The sequence below is a fragment of the Schistocerca piceifrons genome, chromosome 5 (assembly GCF_021461385.2).
Source record: "Schistocerca piceifrons isolate TAMUIC-IGC-003096 chromosome 5, iqSchPice1.1, whole genome shotgun sequence".
Classification (NCBI taxonomy): Eukaryota; Metazoa; Arthropoda; class Insecta; order Orthoptera; family Acrididae; genus Schistocerca; species Schistocerca piceifrons.
In genome coordinates this window covers 318,655,213-318,679,198 of record NC_060142.1, presented here as the reverse complement: position 1 = coordinate 318,679,198, position 23,986 = coordinate 318,655,213, and the positions used below count along the sequence as shown (strand labels likewise).

At 46.2% G+C, this 23,986-nt stretch overlaps 1 protein-coding gene and 1 pseudogene across 1 annotated transcript in view; one reads left to right on the top strand and one right to left on the bottom strand.

Moving 5' to 3' along the window:
• The window catches only part of LOC124798969 (whirlin-like), a 569,605-nt gene that overhangs the window by 88,476 nt on the left and 457,143 nt on the right, over window positions 1–23,986 (bottom strand). The window lies entirely within an intron of this gene.
• On the top strand, window positions 1,718–1,835 carry LOC124799790 (annotated as a pseudogene).

Below are 23,986 nucleotides of genomic sequence, written 5' to 3'. Positions count from 1 at the left end.
TTCAAATCTTTAGTTATGACTCCCTAACATTAAATCATCTGTACTGCGTAGTACACTGTCGAAGTTACAAATCTGTCATAATGCTGGTGACTTTTCAAGTGTAATGATCACATATTATGATAAATATGAGTAGAAGACCGACGTGTATGTACCTCAGGCAAGACGCACGGGCGATGAAACAAGAAAAGGTGACAGTGGGCTTGCAGTACTCAATGGATTGTTGTTAGTCCGACTTCTCATAAAGAACAATGACGCCAGAAATACAAAAGCTTGTCGGAGAGGCATGCGCCTTGAGCTCAGTTTATGGAACAGTGATACCATGGTCCCCACTACGAAATTGAAAAAAGTCGATGTGTAGTCAGGGTTACACAGGGGATCCCCGCGTATAATCTGTAACTATGAGGGATAAATATTAGAGGGCAAAGTCTAGCAATCACATTGGTGCTAAATAATACCCTACTGTCTGCAAGACACCGGACCGGATCTGGTAAGATGTCGGCTTAGCTCCAAGTGAAAGTGCATCAAACTGTTTTGGAGACCCTACTTAGAAGACGGATTAAGATCTTTAGTTCAGATGACGTTCTGGAAGCTTGTGCTCCAGACAAATATGCTCCAAAAAAAGTAATAAAATAGAGCGAAGATCCAACTTTTTTTAACGGCAAAATTAACAGAAAATACGGATGGTAAAAAAACCTTTCAAAATTATGAAAGATATATGACAGGGAAAACAGTAGCAACTAGTTCATCTGAATGAAGCATGCATAATTTACAAATAAACCACGGCAAAGAAAGTCCTACGAATTTCAGGTCGTACAGAATATCGGCGGTCAGTCATGTACTAAAAAAGTGGCTCTGAGCACTATGGGACTTAACTTCTAAGGTCATCAGTCCCCTAGAACTTAGAACTATTATACCTAACTAACCTAAAGACGTCACACACATCCATGCCCGAGGCAGGATTCGAACCTGCGACGTAGCGGTCGCGCGGTTCCAGACTGTAGCGTCTAGAACCGCTCGGCCACCCCGGTTTGCTCAGTCATGTACAGGTCTGCTACCAATACTAAAGACATGTTTAGATCATGACAAAAATCGTTAAATATTACACAGGATAGGCTGGGAAACTTAATACTTTTTCAAGTCATATTTATGGAATATATAACGCGGAGCGAATAATCCTAAGTGACTATGAAAGAACTCAGGTTCATAGTAAAGGGTAGAAAAACAAACACGGACTACAAGACCAATATTTTTTATTTAATGCTTCACCCTAAGGTACAATGCACTAAGATTACGATATTTCTCGATCAGAAAGGAGCCGATCTCAAAGAATAATAACTGATTTAGAGTGAACTACACTCGTATGGGTACGGAGGGGATGCTGTGTTTGACACAAGTGACATGTTGCAAACGATACGACACACGTGAACAAATAAATTCCCAATTCGTAGATCTGAAAAAGCGTTTTACATTGTACAACATAGCGGATTAATAACGAGGAAAGTATCACACGCATTATCTTCTCTAAAACGTGACTGGCCCTGAAAGGCAGTTTTACTGACAAAATTAGGTACGTTTTAGCGGACGAAATTAAGTACCATCATGTTTACACCCAACGACGCTTAATAGAACGACTAACGTTCTCCAATATAGATGAACTAATAATTGGACCTGTTAGTAGCACTCTTCCGTAAAAATCTGAGCGGTGCCACGTTATCCTGCCAACGGCCTTGCCGCAGTGGTAACACCGGTTCCCGTCAGATCACCGAAGTTAAGCGCTGTCGGGCTCGGCTAGCACTTGGATGGGTGAACATCCGGTCTGTCCAGCGCTGTCGGCAAGCGAGGTGCACTCAGCCCTTGTGAGGCAAACTGAGGAGCTACTAGAGTGATCAGCCCTTGTGAGGCAAACTGAGGAGCTACTTGAGTGATAAGTAGCGGCTCCAGTCACGAAAACTGACAACGGTCAGGAGGGCGGTGTGCTGACCACATGCCCTTCCATATCCACATCCTTTGATGTCTATGGGCTGAGGATGAAACGGCGGCCGGGCCTTCATGGCTTGTTCGGACGGAGTTTAGTTTAGTTTCAGTAGCACTCTTTTTACTGTCGGCGGACTACACTACACTGAGTGTGACGAAAAGTCATGGGGCAGCGCCGGCCGAAGTGGCCGCGCGGTTCTGGCGCTGCAGTCTGGAACCGCGAGACCGCTACGGTCGCAGGTTCGAATCCTGCCTCGGGCATGGATGTGTGTGATGTCCTTAGGTTAGTTAGGTTTAACTAGTTCTAAGTTCTAGGGGACTAATGACCTCAGCAGTTGAGTCCCATAGTGCTCAGAGCCATTTTTCATGGGGCAGCGGTATGCACACAAACAGGTGGCGGCAGTAATACGTACACTAGGTATAAAAGGGTAGTGGAATGGTGGTGCTGTCATTTGTATCACGTGATTAACGTGGAAAGCTTTCCAATGTCAATTAACATACTGTGAAAGCGAAATGGTAGCTGGAGCGAGATGAATAAGACACTCCATTTCGGAAATCGTTGGGGAATTCAGTATTCCAAGATCAAGAGTGTCACGAGTGTGCCGAGAATACCACATTCCAGGCATCGCATCTCTTCATCGCGGACAACGCAGTGGCCGACGGCCTTCACTTAACGACCGCGAACAGCAGCGTTTGCATAGAGTTGTTTGCGCAAACAGACAAGCGACAATGCATGAAATAGCAGCAAAAATCAATGTGGGACGCGCAACGAACGTGTCCTTTATGACAATGCGGCGGAATTAGGCGTTAATGGGTTATGGCAGCCCAAGACCGAAGCGAGTGGCTTCGTTAACAGCCCGACATCATCTGTAGCGCGTCGCCTTGGCTCGTGACTATATCGTTGGATCCTAGACGACTGGAAAACCGTGGCCTGGTCAGATGAGGTCTGGTTTCAGTTGTTAAGAGCTGATGGTAGGGTTCAATTGTAGCGCAGACTCCACGAAGCCATGAACCCAAGTTGTAAAATTTTGGACATTTGTGGCAAAGACTATGGGACCAAACTGCTGAGGTCATCGGTCCCTAGGCTTACGCACTACTTAATCTAACTTAAACTAATTTACGCTAAGGACAACACACACACCCATTCCCGACGGAGGACTCGAACCTACGACGGCGGGAGCCGCGCGAACCGTGACAAGATGCCCTCGACCGCACGGCTACCCCGAGCGGCAACCAAATTGTCATCAAGGCACTGTGCATACTGGTGATGGCTCTATGATGGTGTGGGCTCTGTTTACATGGAATGGACAGGGTTCTCTGGTCCAACTAAACTGGAAATGGTTATGTTAGGTTACCTGGAGACCATTTGCAGCCATTCATGCACTTCATGTACTCAAACAGCTATGGAATTTTTACAGATAACAATGCACCATGTCGCGGGGCCACGATTATTCGCGATTGGTATGAAGAACATTCCGGACAATTCTAGCGTATGATTTGGCCGCCTAAATCGCGCGACATGAATCCCATCGAACATTGGCTCAAATGGTTCTGAGCACTTTGGGACTGAACATCTGAGGTCATCAGTCCCCTAGGACTTAGAACTACTTAAACCTAACTAACCTAAGGACATCACACACATCCATGCCCGAGGCAGGATTCGAACTTGCGATTGTAGCGGTCACACGGTTCCAGACTGAAGCGCCTACAACCGCACGGCCACACCGGCCGGCCCTATCGAACATTTATGGGACGTAATCGAGACGTCGGTTCGTGCACAAAGTCCTTCATCGGCAACACTTTCGTAATTATGGACGGCTATAGAGGCAACATAGCTCAATATTTCTGCAGGGGACTTCCAAAGACTTGTTGAGTCCATGTCATATCGAGTTGGTGCGTTATGCCGGGCGAAAGGAGGTCCGACACGATATTAGGAGCTACTCCATGTGACTTTCGTGAGCTCACGATGTTAAAGAGGGATCCCACGGCCTTCATTTGGTATGACTGACATCTCTCATAATGGAGACAAATGCAAGGTAATTCTGTTTCGGAGCTGAGGGTCTTTGAAAGTCGTACGAGGAACATGGGAGACCTTGGCCTCTAGACAGAGTAGGACACCCGCCAGCTCTAGCTTCGCCTGCGGCGGCGCCACACACCATTCCGCCGGCCAATTAGAGGATATGGCCGCCTACAAGTTCCAGCACAGAGTGACACAAGACTCAGTGGTGTACTCGCTTCACGGTCATCTAAATATCGAAAAGCACTATTGGTCACTTGTCTCCACTTCTGCTACGTCTATGGTTTTCTGTCTGGATTACTCGGTGGTCTCGTCCCGACAATATGGTGTACTGTCGGTGGTCCGCATACTTCCAACACGATTTTTCGACGTCATCACACCTGATGAGGACGCCGAGTCACGAGGTCGAAATATCGTGTTGGGAAGACGCGGACCGGCAGTACAACCATTGAATCTCTGTCACGACAATAAACAACAGGGAAAAACTTCAGTAATCAGATTCTAACATCAGTGGTAAACACCACTCGTTTACAAACCTAGGGACTACCACTACGAAGCGTTGTGAAACAGAATGAACATGCAAAATCAGTAAAAGAGGAAACGGATGAAAATACGGAACTCCTGGGAGAATTGTGGGAAAGAAGGCTGTATCTGGTAAGGGAACTGCAAGGAAGGCTCTAATGCACCTAATCCCGTAATATAACTACTGGCCATTAAAATTGCTACACCACGAAGATGAAGTGCTACAGATGCGAAATTTAACCGACAGGAAGAAGATGCTGTGATATGCAAATGATTAGCTTTTCAGAGCATTCACACAAGGTTGGCGCCGGTGGCGACACCTACAACGTGATGACATGAGGAAAGTTTCCAACCAATTTCTCATACACAAACAGCAGTTGACCGGCGTAGCCTGGTGAAACGTTGTTGTGATGCCTCGTGTAAGGAGGAGAAATGCGTACCATCACGTTTTCGACTTTGATAAAGGTCGGATTGTAGCCTATCGCGATTGCGGTTTATCGTATCGCGACATTGCTGCTCGCGTTGGTCGAGATCCAATGACTGTTAGCAGAATATGGAATCGGTGGGTTCAGGATGGTAATACGGAACGCCGTGCTGGATCCCAACGGCCTCGTATCACTAGCAGTCGAGATGACAGGCATCTTATCCGCATGACTGTAACGGATCGTGCAGCCACGTCTCGATCCCTGAGTCTACAGATGGGGACGTTTGCAAGACAACAACCATCTGCACGAACAGTTCGACGAAGTTTGCAGCAGCATGGACTATCAGCTCGGAGACCGTGGCTGCGGTTACCCTTGACGCTGCATCACAGACAGGAGCGCCTGCGATGGTGTACTCAACGAAGGTCCTGGGTGCACGAATGGCAAAACGTCATTTTTTCGGATGAATCCAGGTTCTGTTTACAGCATTATGATGGCCGCATCCGTGTTTGGCGACATCGCAGTGAACGCACATTGGAGGAGTGTATTCGTCATCGCCATACTGGCGTATCACCCGGCGTGATGGTATGGAGTGCCTTTGGTTACCCATCTCGGTCACTTCTTGTTCGCATTGGCGGCACTTTGAACAGTGGACGTTACATTTCAGATGTGTTACAACCCGTGGCTCTACCCTTCAATCGATCTCTGCGAAACCCTACATTTCAGGAGGACAATTCACAACCGCATGTTGGAGGTCCTGTTCATGCCTTTTTGGATATAGAAAATGTTCGACTGCTGCCCTGGCCAGCACATTCTCCAGATCTCTCACCAATTGAAAACGTCGGGTCAATGGAGGCCGGGCAACTGGCTCGTCACAATACGTCAGTCACTACTCTTGATGAACTGTGGTATCGTGTTGAAGCTGCATGGGCAGCTGTACCTGTACACGCCATTCAAGCTCTGTTTGACTCAATGCCCAGGCGTACCAAGGTCGTTATTACGGCCAGAGGTGGTTGTCATTGGTACTGATTTCTCAGGATCTATGCACCCAAATAGCGTGCAAATGTAATAACATGTCATTTCTAGTATAATATATTTGTCCAATGAATACCCGTTTATCATCTGCATTTGTTCTTGGTGTAGCAATTTTAACGGCCAGTAGTGTAGTATCGGAATCATGGGCCCGCGGGCTAGTGATGGCACTGCAACGGATCAGCATAGCTCACTACTAGAGGAAATCGTTGTATGAATGGCTGTCTTGCGGTAAGTTTAGAGAACCGATTACGGAAGTGTAGTGTGGAACAATTCTTTCTTAATACGTGAATCAAATAGGAAAAGGACTTCTTAAAATATCCTCAGCCGCGCGTTGTACAGTGGATGGCGGTGCAGCTGTGGTTATGAGAATGAGACCTGGAAGATAGAAGAAGAGGTAATCCTGAAGGCACCAAGCACTCCGTAATTGCTACCTTGAACAGCTGAAAACTGTCCTTCATAAAACGGTACAGCAACATCTGGAGCGCCTCGCGCCAGCAGCTGCGCATCTGTTCAGAGCGACGAGCGTGGAGTACTCAACCTGGCTAATGAGCGCCGGCTGCAGGCAACATGTGCTACGGTGCTACGTCATAGCCACGCGCACACACCAAGGACGGCAACGCCTCCACGTGCTGGTATGGCCGGGGTCACGGTTACTGACCACACAGCTCTCAACCAATCACTACCGATTGCGCGATTCTACGTCAGCAGTTCCAGTTCTTCTCGTACTCTTATTCTGAATAACGGTACCCTTTTATGGTATCGCTCTTTACTGCCTCTGCAACATGTTTAGTAGCAGTGGTCTTAATGTACTCTTATGTGCTCGCGTTCAGTTCGGGGGCAATCGTTTCGAATCGGGTAATGAAAGAAAAAGTTCCCCGTATTTCGCTAGCTAGGAGAGGGCAAGGCAGTACTAATCACACGAAGTATTTGAGACGAAAGACTGAAGAAAAGCAAATCTACGCTTATAGCATTCTAAATGTAGAGAAAGCATATGACACTGTTGAGTGGAAGTCACTCACTAAAATACTGAAAGAAGCAGGGGTAAAATACAGGGAACGGAAGTTTATTTATAAGTTGAAAATGAAACAAATGAGCCCTCGGTCACAAATTTTTAGTCTTACTGACCAGGTAACAACACTTCTAAGAGTGCTTTCATCAGAATTTAGACATACAAAGTGGTTTATAACATAATTACAATTTTATTGAAGAGAAATTTTTTATACATAAAAAAGCGTAAGTACTAACAATACCAGAGACAGAACTCACATGTCAAGTATAAGATAAGCCAGAAGGGCTGTAGTCACAAATTTCAAAAAGAATGTGTGAAGGCGAGCCTCTAAGGGCTGCTCATACCTGTACAGCCACACGTTGCAACGGACGCAAGCAGCAATGTTTAAATTTTTGTTATTTATAACTTGCACAGAAAGCAGAGGCCGCGCGGGGTAGCCGCGTGGTCTGGGGCGTCTTGTCACGGTCCGCGCGGCTCCCCCATCGGAGGATCGAGTTCTCCCTCGAGCATGTGTGTGTGTGTGTGTGTGTGTGTGTGTGTGTGTGTGTGTGTGCTGTCCTTAGTTTAAGTTAGATTTAGTTGTGCGTACGCTTAGGGACCGATGACCTCAGCAGTTTGCTCCCAAAGAAAGCAGATTGCAGTTATTAAAAGACGATGGACGTGGACGGTAAGCAGTATCTGAGAAGGGAGTGAGGCAGAGGTTAGCATATGTCGGATGTTATGCAATCTGTACATTCAGTAAACCATGAGAAAAATTACGGATAAATTTGCAAAGAGAGAAGAAATAAAGGCTCTTTTGTTAGCGTCGGAAACGGACTTGGAAGAGCAGCGGAACTGAATGGATAGTTAAATAGAAACTGCGAAGAACTGCAAGATGTCATTACTTTGAACGATGGAAAAATAAAAGAGAGAAACATTTCAGTGTAATACGAGATTAGTGCACTGAGTGGCACTGTACACAAATACAAAATTACCCTCGCAAGCCAAAACATAGAACAAGAAGGAAATGCAGCGTTTCATCGTGCAATAGTCTGAAAGCTAGCCCATGGGAGAATAAGTATTTCAAGACAATAAATCGCTGCTGGTTGCTGTTTCCATCCGATTTACCTTCTATCTGCAACATAGATGCCGTTTGTTGAGATGGCGGCATCGAACCCCGGCCGAACCACGGAAATTTTCAACCCGCCTTAGCCTTCGGCTTTCAGCGATGTGAAGAGTCGTCACGAACGATATGAAGTTCTGATGCCACGATAAACTTTAGGTTCCTTTTCCCGATTGGATAACGAGTAGACTGGGGACACAAATGTTACAGAAGTGGCATCGAATTGAAGACTTGTACTCGGCCATTGGGTCAGACGCAGTTATTATCGTCATAGGTCTCATCAGTGGAGTACAACTAATTGTTCTTCCCATGAACCATTCAAAGTGACAGACTGCACTTCCCGGCACACACGCCGGCCTCTGTGGTCGAGCGGTTCTAGGCGCTTTAGTCTGGAACCACACGGCTGCTACGGTCGCAGGTTCGAATCCTGCCTCGGGCACGGCTGTGTGTGATGTCCTTAGGTTAGTTAGGTTTAAGTAGTTCTAAGTCTAGGGGTCCGATGACCTCACATGTTAAGTCCCATAGTGCTTAGAGCCATTTGAACCATTTTTTGAACCGGCACACACTGTAAACAGGCTATCGGAGCAAAGACCTGCATACTGCCGCCTAGGTGATGTTTGCGCTTCGATACTCATACTCGCGCACAGTTTGTTCCGGCTAGTGCCAGGGTACTGCGAGACTATCCAGAAAGTGTTCAACACCCTTGATGGCTGAAGAAAAGAAGTCCGTCGACAACGAGGTCATTACAGAAGGAACTCGGACTGCGAAAGGAGGGAGAAGGAAATCGGCCGAGCCCTTTCAAAGTAAACACCCGGCATTTGCCTTAACCAATTTGGGGAAATCACGGAGAACTTAAATCGTAGTGGCTTCTGAACCGTCGTCCTCCAGAATTAGTGCCCAGTACATTAACCAGTACATCACGTCGCTCGGTTAGTTGGTTAGATAGGTCCAGAAGAAGCAACCTTATTTTCTACAGTCTGTTGTTAAGACTTCTTCCCCTGTTGCTTAGAATGGCCTTAAGTCTGGTGTACAATCGACAGAGGGCCAATGAATTCCTACTTTCGATTCAGGTGATATTTGGAACTTCTACAGATCATAAAAAAGTTAGTTACTCAACAAATTAGATGCTTTTTAGCTTTACAGACAGATATATCCCTTAAGAAGCTTGTGCTACAGATTGTTAGATTATTGTTTCTGCCCAGACTTTACTTATTGTGCCAAATGTTTTATACAGTTACAGCTCTGGAAGCAACATTTGACAAATTTTCATCATCTCACGAGCCCTACACGGACTACCACTGCTCATATGCGCCGTGCCGGTGTGAGCATATGGCCGAGCTACTCTTCCGCTCCCCGCCTCAAATTTCCCACGGTGCTAGAGAGGCACGCGCGACGCGCGGCGCGAGAAACTGTGCCACGACCACAACGCCGCGCGACCTGATGCAATTTGCGCGGTCCCATTTGAACCTGTGAAGTTACAAAAACGCGCGCTGGTAAAATGGCTACTTTCACTGGAGCGGAACGTGTTCGCTGTGTGTTTTGGTTTCGTGAAACGAGCTCTGCAGCAACTGTTCGGCGTATCGATGAAAATGGCCAAGGTGGAAAGATAACCGAAACGGAATGAGTTACTACCAGCAAGACGGTGCACCACCTCGTTTCCTTGCAGAAGTTCGAGGTTTTCTCGATAATCGCTTCCCAGGTAAATGCATTGGCTGTGAAGGGCCAATCGCATGGAACTTCTTTCTCTGGGGTTTCATTGAAGATCTTTTGTATGTTCCCCCCTACCACAAAATTTACCCGAGTTCATAAATCGAATCTACGCTGCCGCTGCACAAGTTACGCCTCATTTGCTGCAACAAGTGTGGGAAGAAATTGACTACCAAAAAAATGATTCAAATGGCTCTGAGCACTATGGGGCTTAATTGCTGAGGTCATCAGTCCCCGTAGAACTTAGAACTACTTAAACCTAACTAACCTAAGGACATCACTCACATCCATGCCCGAGGCAGGATTCGAACCTGCGACCGTAGCGGTCGCGCGGTTCCAGACTGAAGCGCCTACAACCGCTCGGCCACAACGGCCGGCAACTGACTTCCGATGGGACGCTTGCTACGCCACAAACCGTAGCCACATCAAACTAAAATGACACCTGACACTTCTATGTGAAACTTGAGGTTGTTTGCTACAAAATGAGCCGGTCGGAGTGGCCTAGAGGCCTTAGGTTAGTTAGGGGACTGATGACCTCAGCTGTTAAGTCCCATAGTGCTTAGAGCCATTTGAACCATTTTTGCTAGAAAATGACACATCCACCGATTTTGAAGTTACCTCAACAAAGTTGTTAAGTCATTTTTAACTCACCCTGGATATGTCCCTTCTGTGTGGCAATGTCAAAACTGTCTCTGATTTAATCTAGTAAGCAGCCAGTGCCGCCCTGCCATAAGATGAGGTAGCTGTGGTGGAAATCACGCTCCAGCCGACTGCCCTTCCACTCAACCACGGTGTGTACATTGCAACCAGACACACGTGGCGGTAAACTGGGCGTGCCCAGAGTACGCACACCAGAGGCACATTAAGGAAGCCGCTACTAGGCAAGGCATCACTTTCATGGAAGCCGAGACGGCTACCTCACACACGCCGTATGCCGAAGCAGTGCAGCCGGCCGGTGTGGCCGTGCGGTTCTAGGCGCGTCATTCTGGAACCGCGTGACCGCTACGGTCGCAGGTTCGAATCCTGCCTCGGGCATGGATGTGTGTGATGTCCTTAGGTTAGTTAGGTTTAATTAGTTCTAAGTTCTAGGCGACTGATGACCTCAGAAGTTGAGCCGCATAGTGGTCAGAGCCATTTGAACCAAACGGCACCACAAAAACTAGTCAATTCCACAGAGATACGCCATATATTACTAGAAACTCTTACACAATAAAATGGTGATTAAAATTTTCCAATAGAGCGTCAGGTCGGTCATTTCCAACAGAGAAACCCAAGAATTACACATTGCATCTATCTCAGAAACTTGGTTAAAACCATATTCATTGTTCTCGCCACTGGCCTTTACATTCTTCGGGAAAACAGACACGACGGAAAAGGCCTGTCCGTTAGGTCTTTAGTTCTTGCTTCTGCTAGATACTGTGATCACACATACATAAAACTCTTCCAGGCAGTAGGGGTGCGCACTCACTGAAGACTTTAGACGTTCCCACAGCGACACTATTCCGCTCTCCAAGAATAAAAATCGAAACCGATGAGTGCCATACATCGGTTAATCACCTCGACACCCCTTTCCTGTTCTGCGAAGACTTCAATGCCACTTGGGGATACGAGATGGACAACAGATATGGATCAGCTATTTTGGACATGATAAACGAATTCAATTTATTTATTCCGAACACCGGTTTCCCAACTCTCATCCGACGCTCGTCTGCGATAGATATCACCTTCTGTTCTCCGAAAATTTCCCAAGAATTTGTGAGCTAGGTCTGCCCCTACCTGCTGGAGTCGAATCATTTTGCCACTCGAGTAACTATACTAAATGAGAGTGATAGGGACCACACACGCAGTCTTCAAAGAGGGGACATATGCGAAGCAGACTGGGAGGCGTATAAAACATGTTATCAAGGAACACCTCCACGTAGATTCATTTCAAGTGCCCTTAGACGAACACTACAATCGGTTCATTTCGCTAATTGATGGGGAAGCCATCTTGTCCAAATGCCAAGTCAAACCGATCCAGAAGCCGAAAGGTCTTTAGATTCATGGTGCTTCCAAGACAAGATGTTACATGCAAGCTAACTTCCAGCGCCTGGACGAATTTTATCAAATAAACACAGGTGTCCGCAACCCTGATTTTTTTAAGAAGCGGAAAAAAACTGTTTAGTGAGACAATCACGGGAGGAACTCCGTTGTCATCGCTTTGGTCCTGCATAAGCTAATTCCAGTACATGTCCTCGTTCTGTAAAAATTTACATGGCTGGGTGGATGACTTCACACAAATCGTCGCTCCCCCTTTGGTCATCCCCGAATTACTACGAACATCGAATGCCGCTTCTCTTTCATCCCTGGGATCGACGCAATTCTTACTGACTTCATTCCAGTTCTCAGAACAGCGGAAACGTCTTTAGAGATGTTGCTCCTGGATACGGCAAACGTCCACTACAGAATGCTAGCCAATTTGCCGGATGAAGCCTTGAACATCTTGATCGACATCTTCAGCCATTTATGAACAGCAGGCAACTTCCCGGACGATTGGCGCGCTTACGTAATTGTTCCCATATTTAAGCCTGGCGAAGAACCTGGTTTGGTCAGTTCATACCGTCCCATTGCTCTCTCTTCTTGCATGCTTAAAAAACCAGAAAGGATGTTGAAGCGCCGATTGAAATGGTAGTTTCGAAAGAAATCCCGTCTGCCCGGATCTTAATAGGGAGAGGCACCATAGACAGCCTAAGTCTACTCTTTATGCAATGAACTCGTCAGGTCTTGGCACAATCTTTGGTCCTTCAGTAAAAATCCCAATGTACACATATGACATCTGCACGTACACGTTTCCTCTCAGTTTCAAAAAAATGGTTCAAATGGCTCTGAGCACTATGGGACTTAACTTCTGAGGTCATCAGTCCCCTAGAACTTAGAACTACTTAAAACTAACTAACCTAAGGACATCACACACATCCATGCCCGAGGCAGGATTCGAACCTGCGACCGTAGCAGTCGCGCGGTTCCGACTGTAGCACCTAGAACCGCTCGGCTACCACCTTCGGCCCTCTCAGTTTCAGAATGACGCAAATGTGGCTGGATCGAACGGCGGATATGCTGTTCTCGTGGACGTGCAGAACTGGACTCAACCTGACAAATACAAAATCTTCGATGGTTGTCTTTACATGCCAGAGATGGACGATAACAATTTCCGAGATTGTGATTAGGGCCTTTTACCTTTCCAGTAAGGATTTCATTCAAATGGCTTGGACTCTATGCCGAAGCAGACTGACGCGGGCACGCCATGTGGAATAGTTGCTTGATTTCCAAGGTCACGGACAACAGGCTGACGTTGCAACACCATGTGGAATATCTGATTTCCAAGGTAAGTCAATCACTCATACGGTATTCCGTGTGTGGTGGGGAGCTGGTTCACAGTTCTACCCAGTCTTTACCGTGACATGAATCGTTCTACATCGCATTATGGGTGCACGTTTACGGCGATGCCTCGACATCTCTGCTATGCAAGATTGATACTCTGCAATACCGCCACATATGAATCTGTCTTGGGGCAATAAATTATACAGCTATGAATTCACTTTTAGTGGAGCCAAGGGAGATGACCGTCTCAATAACTGAGGACTTTCTTGGCTCAAAAATTCATACTTGAGCAGCACTTTATTCTCCTCCTTGGCCCCAGCAGCAATTTCAGTATTGCCAATGGCCTTGTAAACACTAGCGCGTGAGCGACGAACTCACCTAGTACGACGCATCTCGTGGGTCTCCTTCACAATCTTAACTGCTTCGTTGAGGCCAACGGGGAAGTCGATGGGATTAGAAGAAGAACACCTCTACTAATTCAAAGTTTCAGACAACAAATAAATGTGATACCCCCCGTCATGAAAGACTCTCTGCATCCTGCATTTAGTTGGGAATACAAAGTACTGAACTACCAGCCCAAAATCTCGGAACAGCTCCAAAACAAGAGAGGGCACTACCAGATTCGCTTATTTCTCCAGAGACACACAATCTTGGGCTATGTTTAAGCTTCCGACGGAAGCCAGGATCTTCACTGCCGAAATTCTTGCGTTTAAACAGGGTTTTCGAAATGCGACAAATAACTTCGACGACATCCTACTGCCACGGATTAGAGGAGTGCACTGGAAAACCTGGAAAAGCAGCAATGTGGCTCCAACACTAACCGCTATGTGCTCGATGTAAGTTGTCTTCATGCGGACCCCAGAGATTTGCAGACGCAACCAGTTCAAAAAAATGGTTCAAATGGCTCTGAGCACTATGGGACTTAACATCTGAGGTCATCAGTCCCCTAGAACTTAGAACTACTTAAATCTAACTAACCTAAGGACATCACACACATCCATGCCCGAGGCCGGATTCGAACCTGCGACCGTAGCGGTCGCGCGGTTCCAGACTGTAGCGCCTAGAACCGCTCGGCCATCCCGGCCGGCGCAACCAGTTCAGTGAAGGATTTCAGTGGTCCAAAGGGATGGGTACACTGTCTCCTCCCCCGCCTCTCGACCGTACTTTGGACCTCTCTCAAAAGCTGTATGAACGTCGCTCTAGTGTAAACATGAAACCCCAGCTTACTTTGCTTCCGAAGAAAGGCCAGGTGACAGTGGTGTGTAACACGAAAAAGGAAAATTATTCAATAACTGGCTGTGTTTTCTAGCATGTGAACAAGTATAAAGCATTTATTAGTATAAAGCATTATTATATGTTTCCACACATGGCTTTGTACTACACATTTAAAAGAATGCAAAAACTGAGGAAGTAAGTTCGAGGGTAGTTTGAAAACTTCTCGGAATCACCACGACAGGTCAGCACTAGCGCAACGAGTTGTTCATGTGATATTTACTAGACTGTTGCTTGTAAACATGTGCCACTCAGTGCTCTTCGAAGAGAGCTGTGGCGGTGACGTGGCTCTGTTGTTCCCGCGTAGTGATTTGCGAAGATGGAAAAAATCGAGATTCGAGCAGTGATTAAGTACTTCGTAAAGAATGGTGATTATGTCGATTTCCAGAATACACTGGGGGACTCTGGTCCTTCGTATTCGAGTGTTGCCAACTGGACAAATGAATTTAAATTTGGTCGGGAGAGCTTAGATGATGATCCGCGCAGTGGTCGGCCAAGATGCGTCACTACTCCAGAAATCATTGCTAAAGTGCACAAAGTGGTCACGGAGGATCGCCGATTGAAAGTGCATGAAATTGCTCACGCTTGCCAGATGTCATCTGAAAGGGTATATCACATTTTAACTGAAGAATTAGAAATGAAAATGTGATCTGCAAGATGGGTGCTGCGACTTTCGACGCGCGCCCGCACACATGTGCCGTCGCCATAGCAAAATTACACGAACTAAGGTATGAATTGTTGCCACTCCCGCCTTATTCGCCCGATATGACTCCGTCAGACTTCCACCTCTTCACAAAATTGAAAATTTTTATTGGTGGACGAACATTCACTTCAAACGAAAAACTGATAGAGTTGACAACTATTTTGCAGGCCTGTAGAAAACTTATTTTCTACGTGGGATCAAGGCACTGGAATATCGCTGGGCCAAGTGCATTAATCTACAAGGATACTACGTTGAAAAATAAATAAAGTTTCAGTGATTAGGTATTTTTTTTCCTATGCCGTTCCGAGAACTGTTCAGACCACCCTCGTATTTCAATACGAAATTCATAGGTACAGTAAGTTTATGCAATAATAATTACATTTAACGTTTCGGAATATGGTTTACAAATGACTCTCTTAGACATTGCTCTCATTTTAAATATTAGATCATAGTTTTAGCTTGTCGAATTACATCACAGCACTATTCCACACTGCAGCTACGGAAAACTGCTTGTACTTTGTACATTCATAGAATAACTGATAGTCTGTAAAATGCACTCCAGCAATACTTAGTTATATACTGATCAAAACTGTATTTGTGCAAAATAAGGTGTTTTTCCTTATTATTTTATATTTACGTATCTCTGTAGTGGCATCATTTTTTTCTTGGCATACAAAATAATGTTTCTTTACTGTTCTTTAATTAATTATAAACCTAATTGCACGACAAATATAAATACCTTGTAGTTTTTCATGACAATTACACTTCTCGTTTTGCTAAACATTAAAATATCATTCAAATGATCTTACCGCCCCCAGCAACTTCAGTTATTCCTAATCTTTCTTTCAACTGCACTTTCCTTCCTAATTGCAAGGTTTTCTTTCTCCGTTTTGTCACTGGATTTCGTTAATAATTTTCATAAGCCGCACTAGACATCGGATTTCAGTGGGTGTTTTTTTTTCCAATCATTCACGTACCCATCTTTTTCTATTTTCTTATTACACCAGTCATGAATAATAAAATAGCAATAAAACGCTTAATCAGCGTGATCGTTCTTTGACAACGTGCCTTCTTGAAATCGCGTTTCCATATGAAAGTGAAAATGCAGACATAACTATTGTAGGTGTGACGGTAGCTTCAGTGTACTGAAGGACTGACTCTACCGAACGTGAGCAGGCCTCATGTACTGGCGACGTCCTGAAAGATGACGACACGACGGTTTGAAAACAGACTTCCGAACGTCACCAGTTCGAGGAAGCGATAGGTGCTCAAATTACCCGGCACAGGTGGTATCCACGAATCGCCGGTGAACCGTGCTGTCGGCGTATTTCCGTGTCCGCATTTCTCTGGCAGTCGCCTGCATCTGTCTCCTAGAAACGCTCACCGATAATCTTAACAAAAAAAAAGTATACTTCAGCGTCAATAAGGGAAAGAGTCACACTGAAAGCTTCACTATCAGATTTCCAAGGAAACAAATCTAATTCTCGTTCACTAAAACACGACTACTTGCTCTGCGAGCTGATACGAGATTTGCCTACCGAGAGCCTGCGTGCTCTTAAAAGCAGCATTCGATTACAAAACCGGAGAGTGCCTGAACAGAATTCCAATGTAGCTCACGGGAACGCCCATTCAAATACTTGTAATGTTTGAATACTTTAAAAAAAAAAAAAAAAAAAAAAAAAAAAAAAAAAAAAAAACTTGGTTAATCAGTAACATCAACAACTACCAGTTTCGGATACAGACATTACAAAACCGTCTCCGCCCCAGAGGACACACAACACCATCTATACGCGCGAAGGTTGTCGGCCGACTCGGCGCTACCTCCTCCAAACGATCCACGAAATTAATTAACATTTAAGATATCCAGCCAATTAAGAATTTGTAGCTGAATGTAGGCATTTTCGGTGGCCATTTCGTCCTCCCTCTTACAGCTATCCTGTAAAGTGTTGCATCCTGCCAGAACTTTAACAAGTTTTTCTGCAACCAGTAAACCACCGGTCCTTTAAAGAATCGAACACCCATTTATAAAACAGCTTGAAACTGATTACTTTACAAATGGGGTAAATATTTGGCGTTGTATATAAAAGCGAGTAAAAGTTTAGAAAAGTGTGCAATTGTGTTTAAAGTTTGTTGGGAGTGGCAAAGTGCCGTCGTTATCAGACAGCGGATATGTGTAATCTGATTCATTTGCTCTCTGTTTTAAGCAACAGCAAGTTTTTCCCGCATTTCAATGTCTATGACGTCATATCTTCAGAACCATGTGTCGTACAATGATATAATTGTGCAAGTACACTGTATGTGGGCACTGTCTGCAAACTGTGTTGCGAATACAATTAGCAGTAGAGAAATTCTCCAACCCGGCCGGGAATCGAACTCGAGCCCAATGCATGGGAGGCAACCACGTTACCACCCAGCTAAGCAGGCGGACCATAAATCGCCACATCTGCCATTACTGGGGTCCTAGTAACGAATCTGCCACAAACTTTTGTTCGTCCCATAGTTTAAACCAGGGACGATATGTACGGTGTGCGCTTTACGCACGTTGGGCATCTCCCCATACTGCGTAGACTCAGCGAGAATGGCTTGACAATGTTTTTCCAGGCCGCGTTATTGGGGAAAAAAAATGGTTCAAATGGCTCCGAGGTCATCAGTCCCCTAGAATTTAGAACTACTTAAACCTAGGTGACCTAAGGACATCACACACACCCATGCCCGAGGCAGGATTCGAACCTGCGACCGTAGCGGTCGCGCGGTTACAGACTGAAGCGCCTACAACCGCTCGGCCACTCCGGCCGGCGTTATTGGGCGTCGCGGAAATTTTGAGTGGCTACCGAGATTTCCAGACTTCGCCACACTGGATTTTTTCCTCCGGGGATATCAGAAAGAAAAAATATGTCCCAGAAAACGGAGTGACTTGGTTACTTTAGAAGCACTGAACAGGTAAGAGAGTGCGCGGGTACCAACATGTTGCTACAGTTTGTCAGTAACGTTGGACTCCGACGGCAACGGTGCTACTAGTGCTGGTGCCTATGTGGACGTACGAAATGGCAAGGGTCATAGTACATAACAATACTGAGACCACCCATGTAACATTGTTAATGAGTGAATGACAGTTGCCGGCCGCTGTGGCCGAGCGGTTCTAGGTGCTTCAGTCCGGAACCGCGGTGCTGCTACGGTCGCAGGTTCGAATCCTGCCTCGGGCATGGAGGTGTGTGATGTCCTTAGGTTAGTTCTAAGTTCTAGGGGACTGATGACCTCAGATGTTGAGTCTCATAGTGCTTAGAGCCATTTTTTGAATGGCAGTGAAATAAAAATAGGGATGTAATAGTAGATCACCCTGTAGACATGTCATTATGGGGAAATCAGTCGACCCTGAGCTGCCTTCGTATGCCCAGACCCCTACCTATTTAGGAGGATCAGGGAAAAACTGGACAGTGAAGAAAGCCGTCTCCCGCACGGAACCGACCCTGTCGCAGAGAATAGTCACAAGATGAGCACACAGGACGCCAGGAACTGATACGGCTATAACGACGTAAGTGTACTTCCTAACAGTATTCAGAGTTAGCGATGGCAGCTACTGTAAACAACTGAAGCTTACATCGGAACAGCTCGTCGTCACCGCACCGAGGACCTTCTCGCAGAGAACAATTAATGGCGGGCTGCCCACGGCGCAATGCATCCCAAACACTGTAGAGTGACATCTGTAACTAAGGCACTGGCCTGCTCGGTGATACGCAGGCTACTGTAGTGGGGTGCAATACTGTAGACTCACCACATAGTTGCTGGCTGCTCGTGGCGACACTTGGGTGAAGCGCGCAAAGAGCGCGGTTTTTGCGGCTGACGCAGCGCTAGCTCGGGGCGATGGCGGTGGGCGGACCAGGAGCAGCGGACGGCTGGTAGCTGTGGCGGCAGCGACTGGGTGCCACCAGGTCGGGCCGGCGACTGGCGGCCGCTGTTATCGCCGGAAGCGGCCAGCTCGTCCGTGACGCAGCGGCCTACCTCGCGGCACGCTGGCCAATACCGATGGCGCTACTGCCAGCGACTTCTGGCGACGTAATATCCGCACCGCCTGCCTGCCGCGATGACGACCGCGGCCACAGTGACGCAACGGAGGCTCTCTGTTTCCCTTTTCCCGCCCGGAACCAGTTATTTTCAGACTCGGACCATTCATGGAAACGGCGATATGTATGCGTACGGCCGCATTAACGTCTGCATAAAAACGCTGCAAGCTACCATACGGTGCGTGGCACAGGCTGCCACAAAAAGTACACTGCTAATCACTCCATCTACTGTTGCATTTGGAAATGGAGCTTTGGGAACACGACTGTCAGAAGTGGGCAGCATTCGGAACACTTCCTATTTACTTTACGACTGTTGATATTTTTAAAAATACAGGGAACTCGATATATCGATATTTAAAGAAAATAGCGATATATCGACAAAAAATGTCGTACCAGCCTACAAAAATATCGTCTGCACGTTGTAAATATTCCGCCGCTTTTAGATCTATGTATTTAAGTACTGATTTATAATTAGATAGCCGGCCACTGTGGCCGAGCGGTTCTAGGCGCTTCAGTCCGGAACCGCGCTGCTGCTCTGGTCGCAGGTTCGAATCCTGCCTCGGGCACGGATGTGTGTGATGTCCTTAGGTTAGTTAGGTTTAAGTAGTTGTAAGTCTAGGGGACTGATGCACCCGCCAGGGTAGCCGAGAGCGCTAAAGCGCTGCTTCCTGGACTCGGGTAGGCGCGCCGGCTCCGGATACACTCCGCCCGGCGGATTAACGACGAGGACAGATGTGCCGGCCAGCCTGGATGTGGTTTTTAGGCAGCTTTCCACATCCCGTTAGGTGAATACCGGGCTAGTCCCCATGTACCGCCTCAGTTACAAGGCTCGCCGACATTTGAACACATTCCCACTATTCCATGAATTACACTCGACGCAGACAGTTGGGGTACACTAATTCCGTTCCGGGGGGTACGAGGTGGCGGCAGGAAGGGCATCCGGCCACCCCTTAACCATTAACATGCCAAATCCGATTAACGGTGGCTGACCCCGTGTAACTGCGGGACAAGGCTCAAGCGATAGAAGTCTAGGGGACTGAAGGCCTCAGATGTTAAGTCCCATAGTCCTTAGAGTCATTTGAACCATTATTAGATATTCTGTACGTCAACAAGCTAGCTGCCAGCTTGTCAGCCTTAGAGTAAGAATTGAAAGGAAAATAATGCAGGTTCACGTTTTGCGATAACCACTTTGCTAACAGTGGTAACTGCATGTAAGCGGCACAATAAAAAGGTGTCCGATGGATCCGTCGTTCGCTTTGGTCACATATCGGATCTTAATGCCTACTTCCCTGTTTTTGCATTTCTGTAAACGCCAGCGACCTACCAGTTGCGTGGTAAAGTTAAACGTTGCAGTTTCTGTTGGCAGCGCCGTTTACGTCACAAAGAGTAAGACTCCTACACAAGATGAAAGTAAAATTATGTTCTACTACAATTTCAAAAGAACAATGTCACATATTTACGAAAATTGCAAAATATATATATATAATATCGGGACTCGATATTGCCATTTCAGTATGACATATCGGTGAGGAAATACCGCCAAACAATGAATGTATCAATATTTTATCAACAGCCCTAATCCACTGTTCTCTGTTTCAGATTGCTGCCACACTCGCCTACCCGAAAGTTATGTCACTGTAACTGCCTGACAAAGCTTAGTGTTGTCTGTGTCAGTGGATGACTGATTAATAATTATACTCATATATAATTTTTCTTAGTGTTGCCTTACAACAGCCTTAATATAGCGAGGGGTGGCATTTGAGCATTAATTACATTTCATATTCCTTGCGACGATTACGAGGGTTGGAACTTTAATAGTGGCAAATATTTATTTACAACTTACACAAAGCAGACACATGTTACAAAGTTTTCCTGTCCTTGAGAGTAGTCTCCAGCGTTGTGTATAACCCATTGCCAGCCATGTCCACATGTCGTAGGACACATTAAACAGCGCCAGGTGTGTTGACACATCGAGTGGTGCGGTCTACTGCCTGAAGAATCTCAGTAACAGTTCTGAAACGAATGCAATAAACTAGTTCCTTCATCTCAGGAATGAAGCCCTATCGATCGACCAAATCTGTCGCAATTTGGTGCCACACGAGACCGGGCATTGTCCTACAAATTGATGGGCGGATCCTAAGTGTCTTCTTTGGTGGGAATTGCAAATGCTTGAGCAGTACTCAAAAACGGATGACGTGGTCTCCACAGAATTCTGCCAATAACCCAAAGTCGATCACTCGTAATCTGCAACAGAACTTACGTGGCGATTTGCAGCGCTATGTCTCGATATTAAGCGGCGTGCTGTGTCAAGTAACACAGCAGTATTCGAATATTACACCGTCCCCTACTAACGTGGCTTGTTGCTACGGAAACCAAAACAAAACGGCGCAGCCTAATAAGATAAAAGTACCGTTCCGCATTTGAAGAGGAACAACGCTGTAACACTCCATACTGAAATTTTTCTTAACGAGTAAATCCGCTCAAGTTGTACTTGACAAAACCTTTATCTGGGTAAAATCGCACACACGATCTGGGTTTCAGGATCTAAATCCCATATTCAGGTGCTACAAAAACTAAGAGAGATTCTAAACAAAATTAATTAATATTAAAAGGGTCCATACAAGTGTGAAAATCAGGCCGTATCTTGATTGCGTACGAGAGAGAGTCGTATCAGTCATGTAAAAAAATTTAGAAAATTTGTGAAGTAGCATGCGAGACCCAGTGCGGTTGAGGAATGAGAAGGTTCTCTTGAGTCGACCAATACTACACCGGGGAAACGTGGTCTAACAGAAAAAGACCCTAAGAATGTGACAGCAAATAAGCACACATTCCCAGCCTAATGTAACCTACGAACCAACTGCGAACGACTAGACATGTGACGTGGACGTACGAAATTAAAATGAAGGCCTACAAGCCGTAGAATGCCAATTTGTGAACCTCGAAGGTAGCTTACCATGCAAAGCTCGCTACCACGTCGTGGACTCCCAGCAAGACCGGTTAAAAGACTGCCGCGCGAACCGCAATGAGACGCCTGAGTATACATGTAAGGCGGAGAGAGGGCGCTGCCGGAACTACTCCATGCCGGAGGAAATGCAGGGCAATATGGACCAATATTTGATAAAATGGTCAGGTGGCGCAAACGCTTGCAATATGTGAAACAAGACTGAATTTGGAAGAACGAAGAGGCAGACCATCTCTCTGCGAAGAACAGGGAATCGCAAGAGAAGTGGAGAAAGTGAAAATCAGTCACTGATCAGTTTTCAATATGTTTCATGAAAATTTTAAAACGAGCAAGACCAGCTCCCGCTACGTTCCGAAACTGCTCACGCCTATTCGAAAAGCCTGGTGAATCGAGGCAGCAGTGGAAATGTTGAGCTGTGTCAGGCCAATCCGTGGCTACCTAGTCACTGTGGACGGGTGCTCTGTGTTACAGTGTGACCCCGAGATAGAGGAGCAAAGCAAGTAGTCGAAAGATGTGTGGATTCAACAATGCTGAAAAGATTTCCTCCAATCATCGTACAAAATACTGCTGTTGTCTGTGATTGCCATGCTGTGACACAAATAGGTTACGCTCGTAAGAGGCAAACCATCACAGCAGTATACTAGCGAAATCTCCTGACGAGGTTATGGGAGGCTGTTAACACGAAGCGTGGCGGGAAGCTAACCAACGTGGTGATTTTGTTGAACACGAATGCCCCAGCTCACTGCGTACAGGGCAGTTTTGCTTCATCCCTTCCTCTTCTGACAAGGCTTCCTCCTCTATCTCGGACGAAGAAAGCATTGCGTTGCAGACGTTTCTAGCGATACAGTTTTAATCGATAAGTGTCGTATCCATTAATAGTATCTAAACCAAACCATCGGTACCTGTCTTTGATAAAAAGATTAAGAGTAAATACCTTCTACCAGTTCCAATATTTCTGTTTCTGCTTTTAAACGCTAAATACAGGGTGTTAAAGAAGTGTCTAATACTTTGAGAGGTTGTGGTACTCATCGAAACAAAAATAAACGTGATTCAGGAAACGCACACTTTCCGAGATAAACACATGTTTATTTGAAGGGCGGTACGACGCTTGGTTGCAGATGTTAGCACAGTCGTTGCATTGGCGCCCCATCAAATGTATCGGCAGGGTATTCTCTTACTCACAGTACTCTACTGGGCATTAGGTGGTCTGCCGTCAGTTGTGTGGTTCGAGTCGTGTTGCAGGCTACGTTAGTTTTCGTCGTGTTTGTGTGCCCTATTGTTCAAGTACCCTGGGTACGTGTTATGCATGATCTTCTTACTTGTGTGTTCTGTCGTTGCGCTCTTTGTACATACAAATAATGTAGTACATTTACGTTTTCTCTCTTCCACCGCTTGTCACCAACGGAAGTCCACTACACGACCAGTGAAATAGTGGATGTGGTATTCTATGGTTTAGCAAATGAACGCAGCCTCCTTGCCCGTGCCCTCTACGCTGAAAAATATGCACAGCGCAGAATGGCATCTGATAAGCTCTTCGGCAGGCTTTTCCAGCATCTGAAGGACACAGGCACCCTCTCATCTCGGAAGATTAACAGTGGAAGGCCCCGCACAGTCCGTGCACCTGACATGGAGGAGTGCGTGCTACGTTCAGTGGAAGAAACCCTTCGGACCAGTGTGTGACGATTATCAACAACAGAAGTGCCGCTTATCGACTGATCACAAGACATGGTTTTGTGAATTTCCATAACCAGCATGTATGGGCAGATGTAAATCCCTAAGAAATTCAGGAAAGAGGGCATCAACACCGATTCTCAATCAACGTATGGCCAGGCGTACTTGG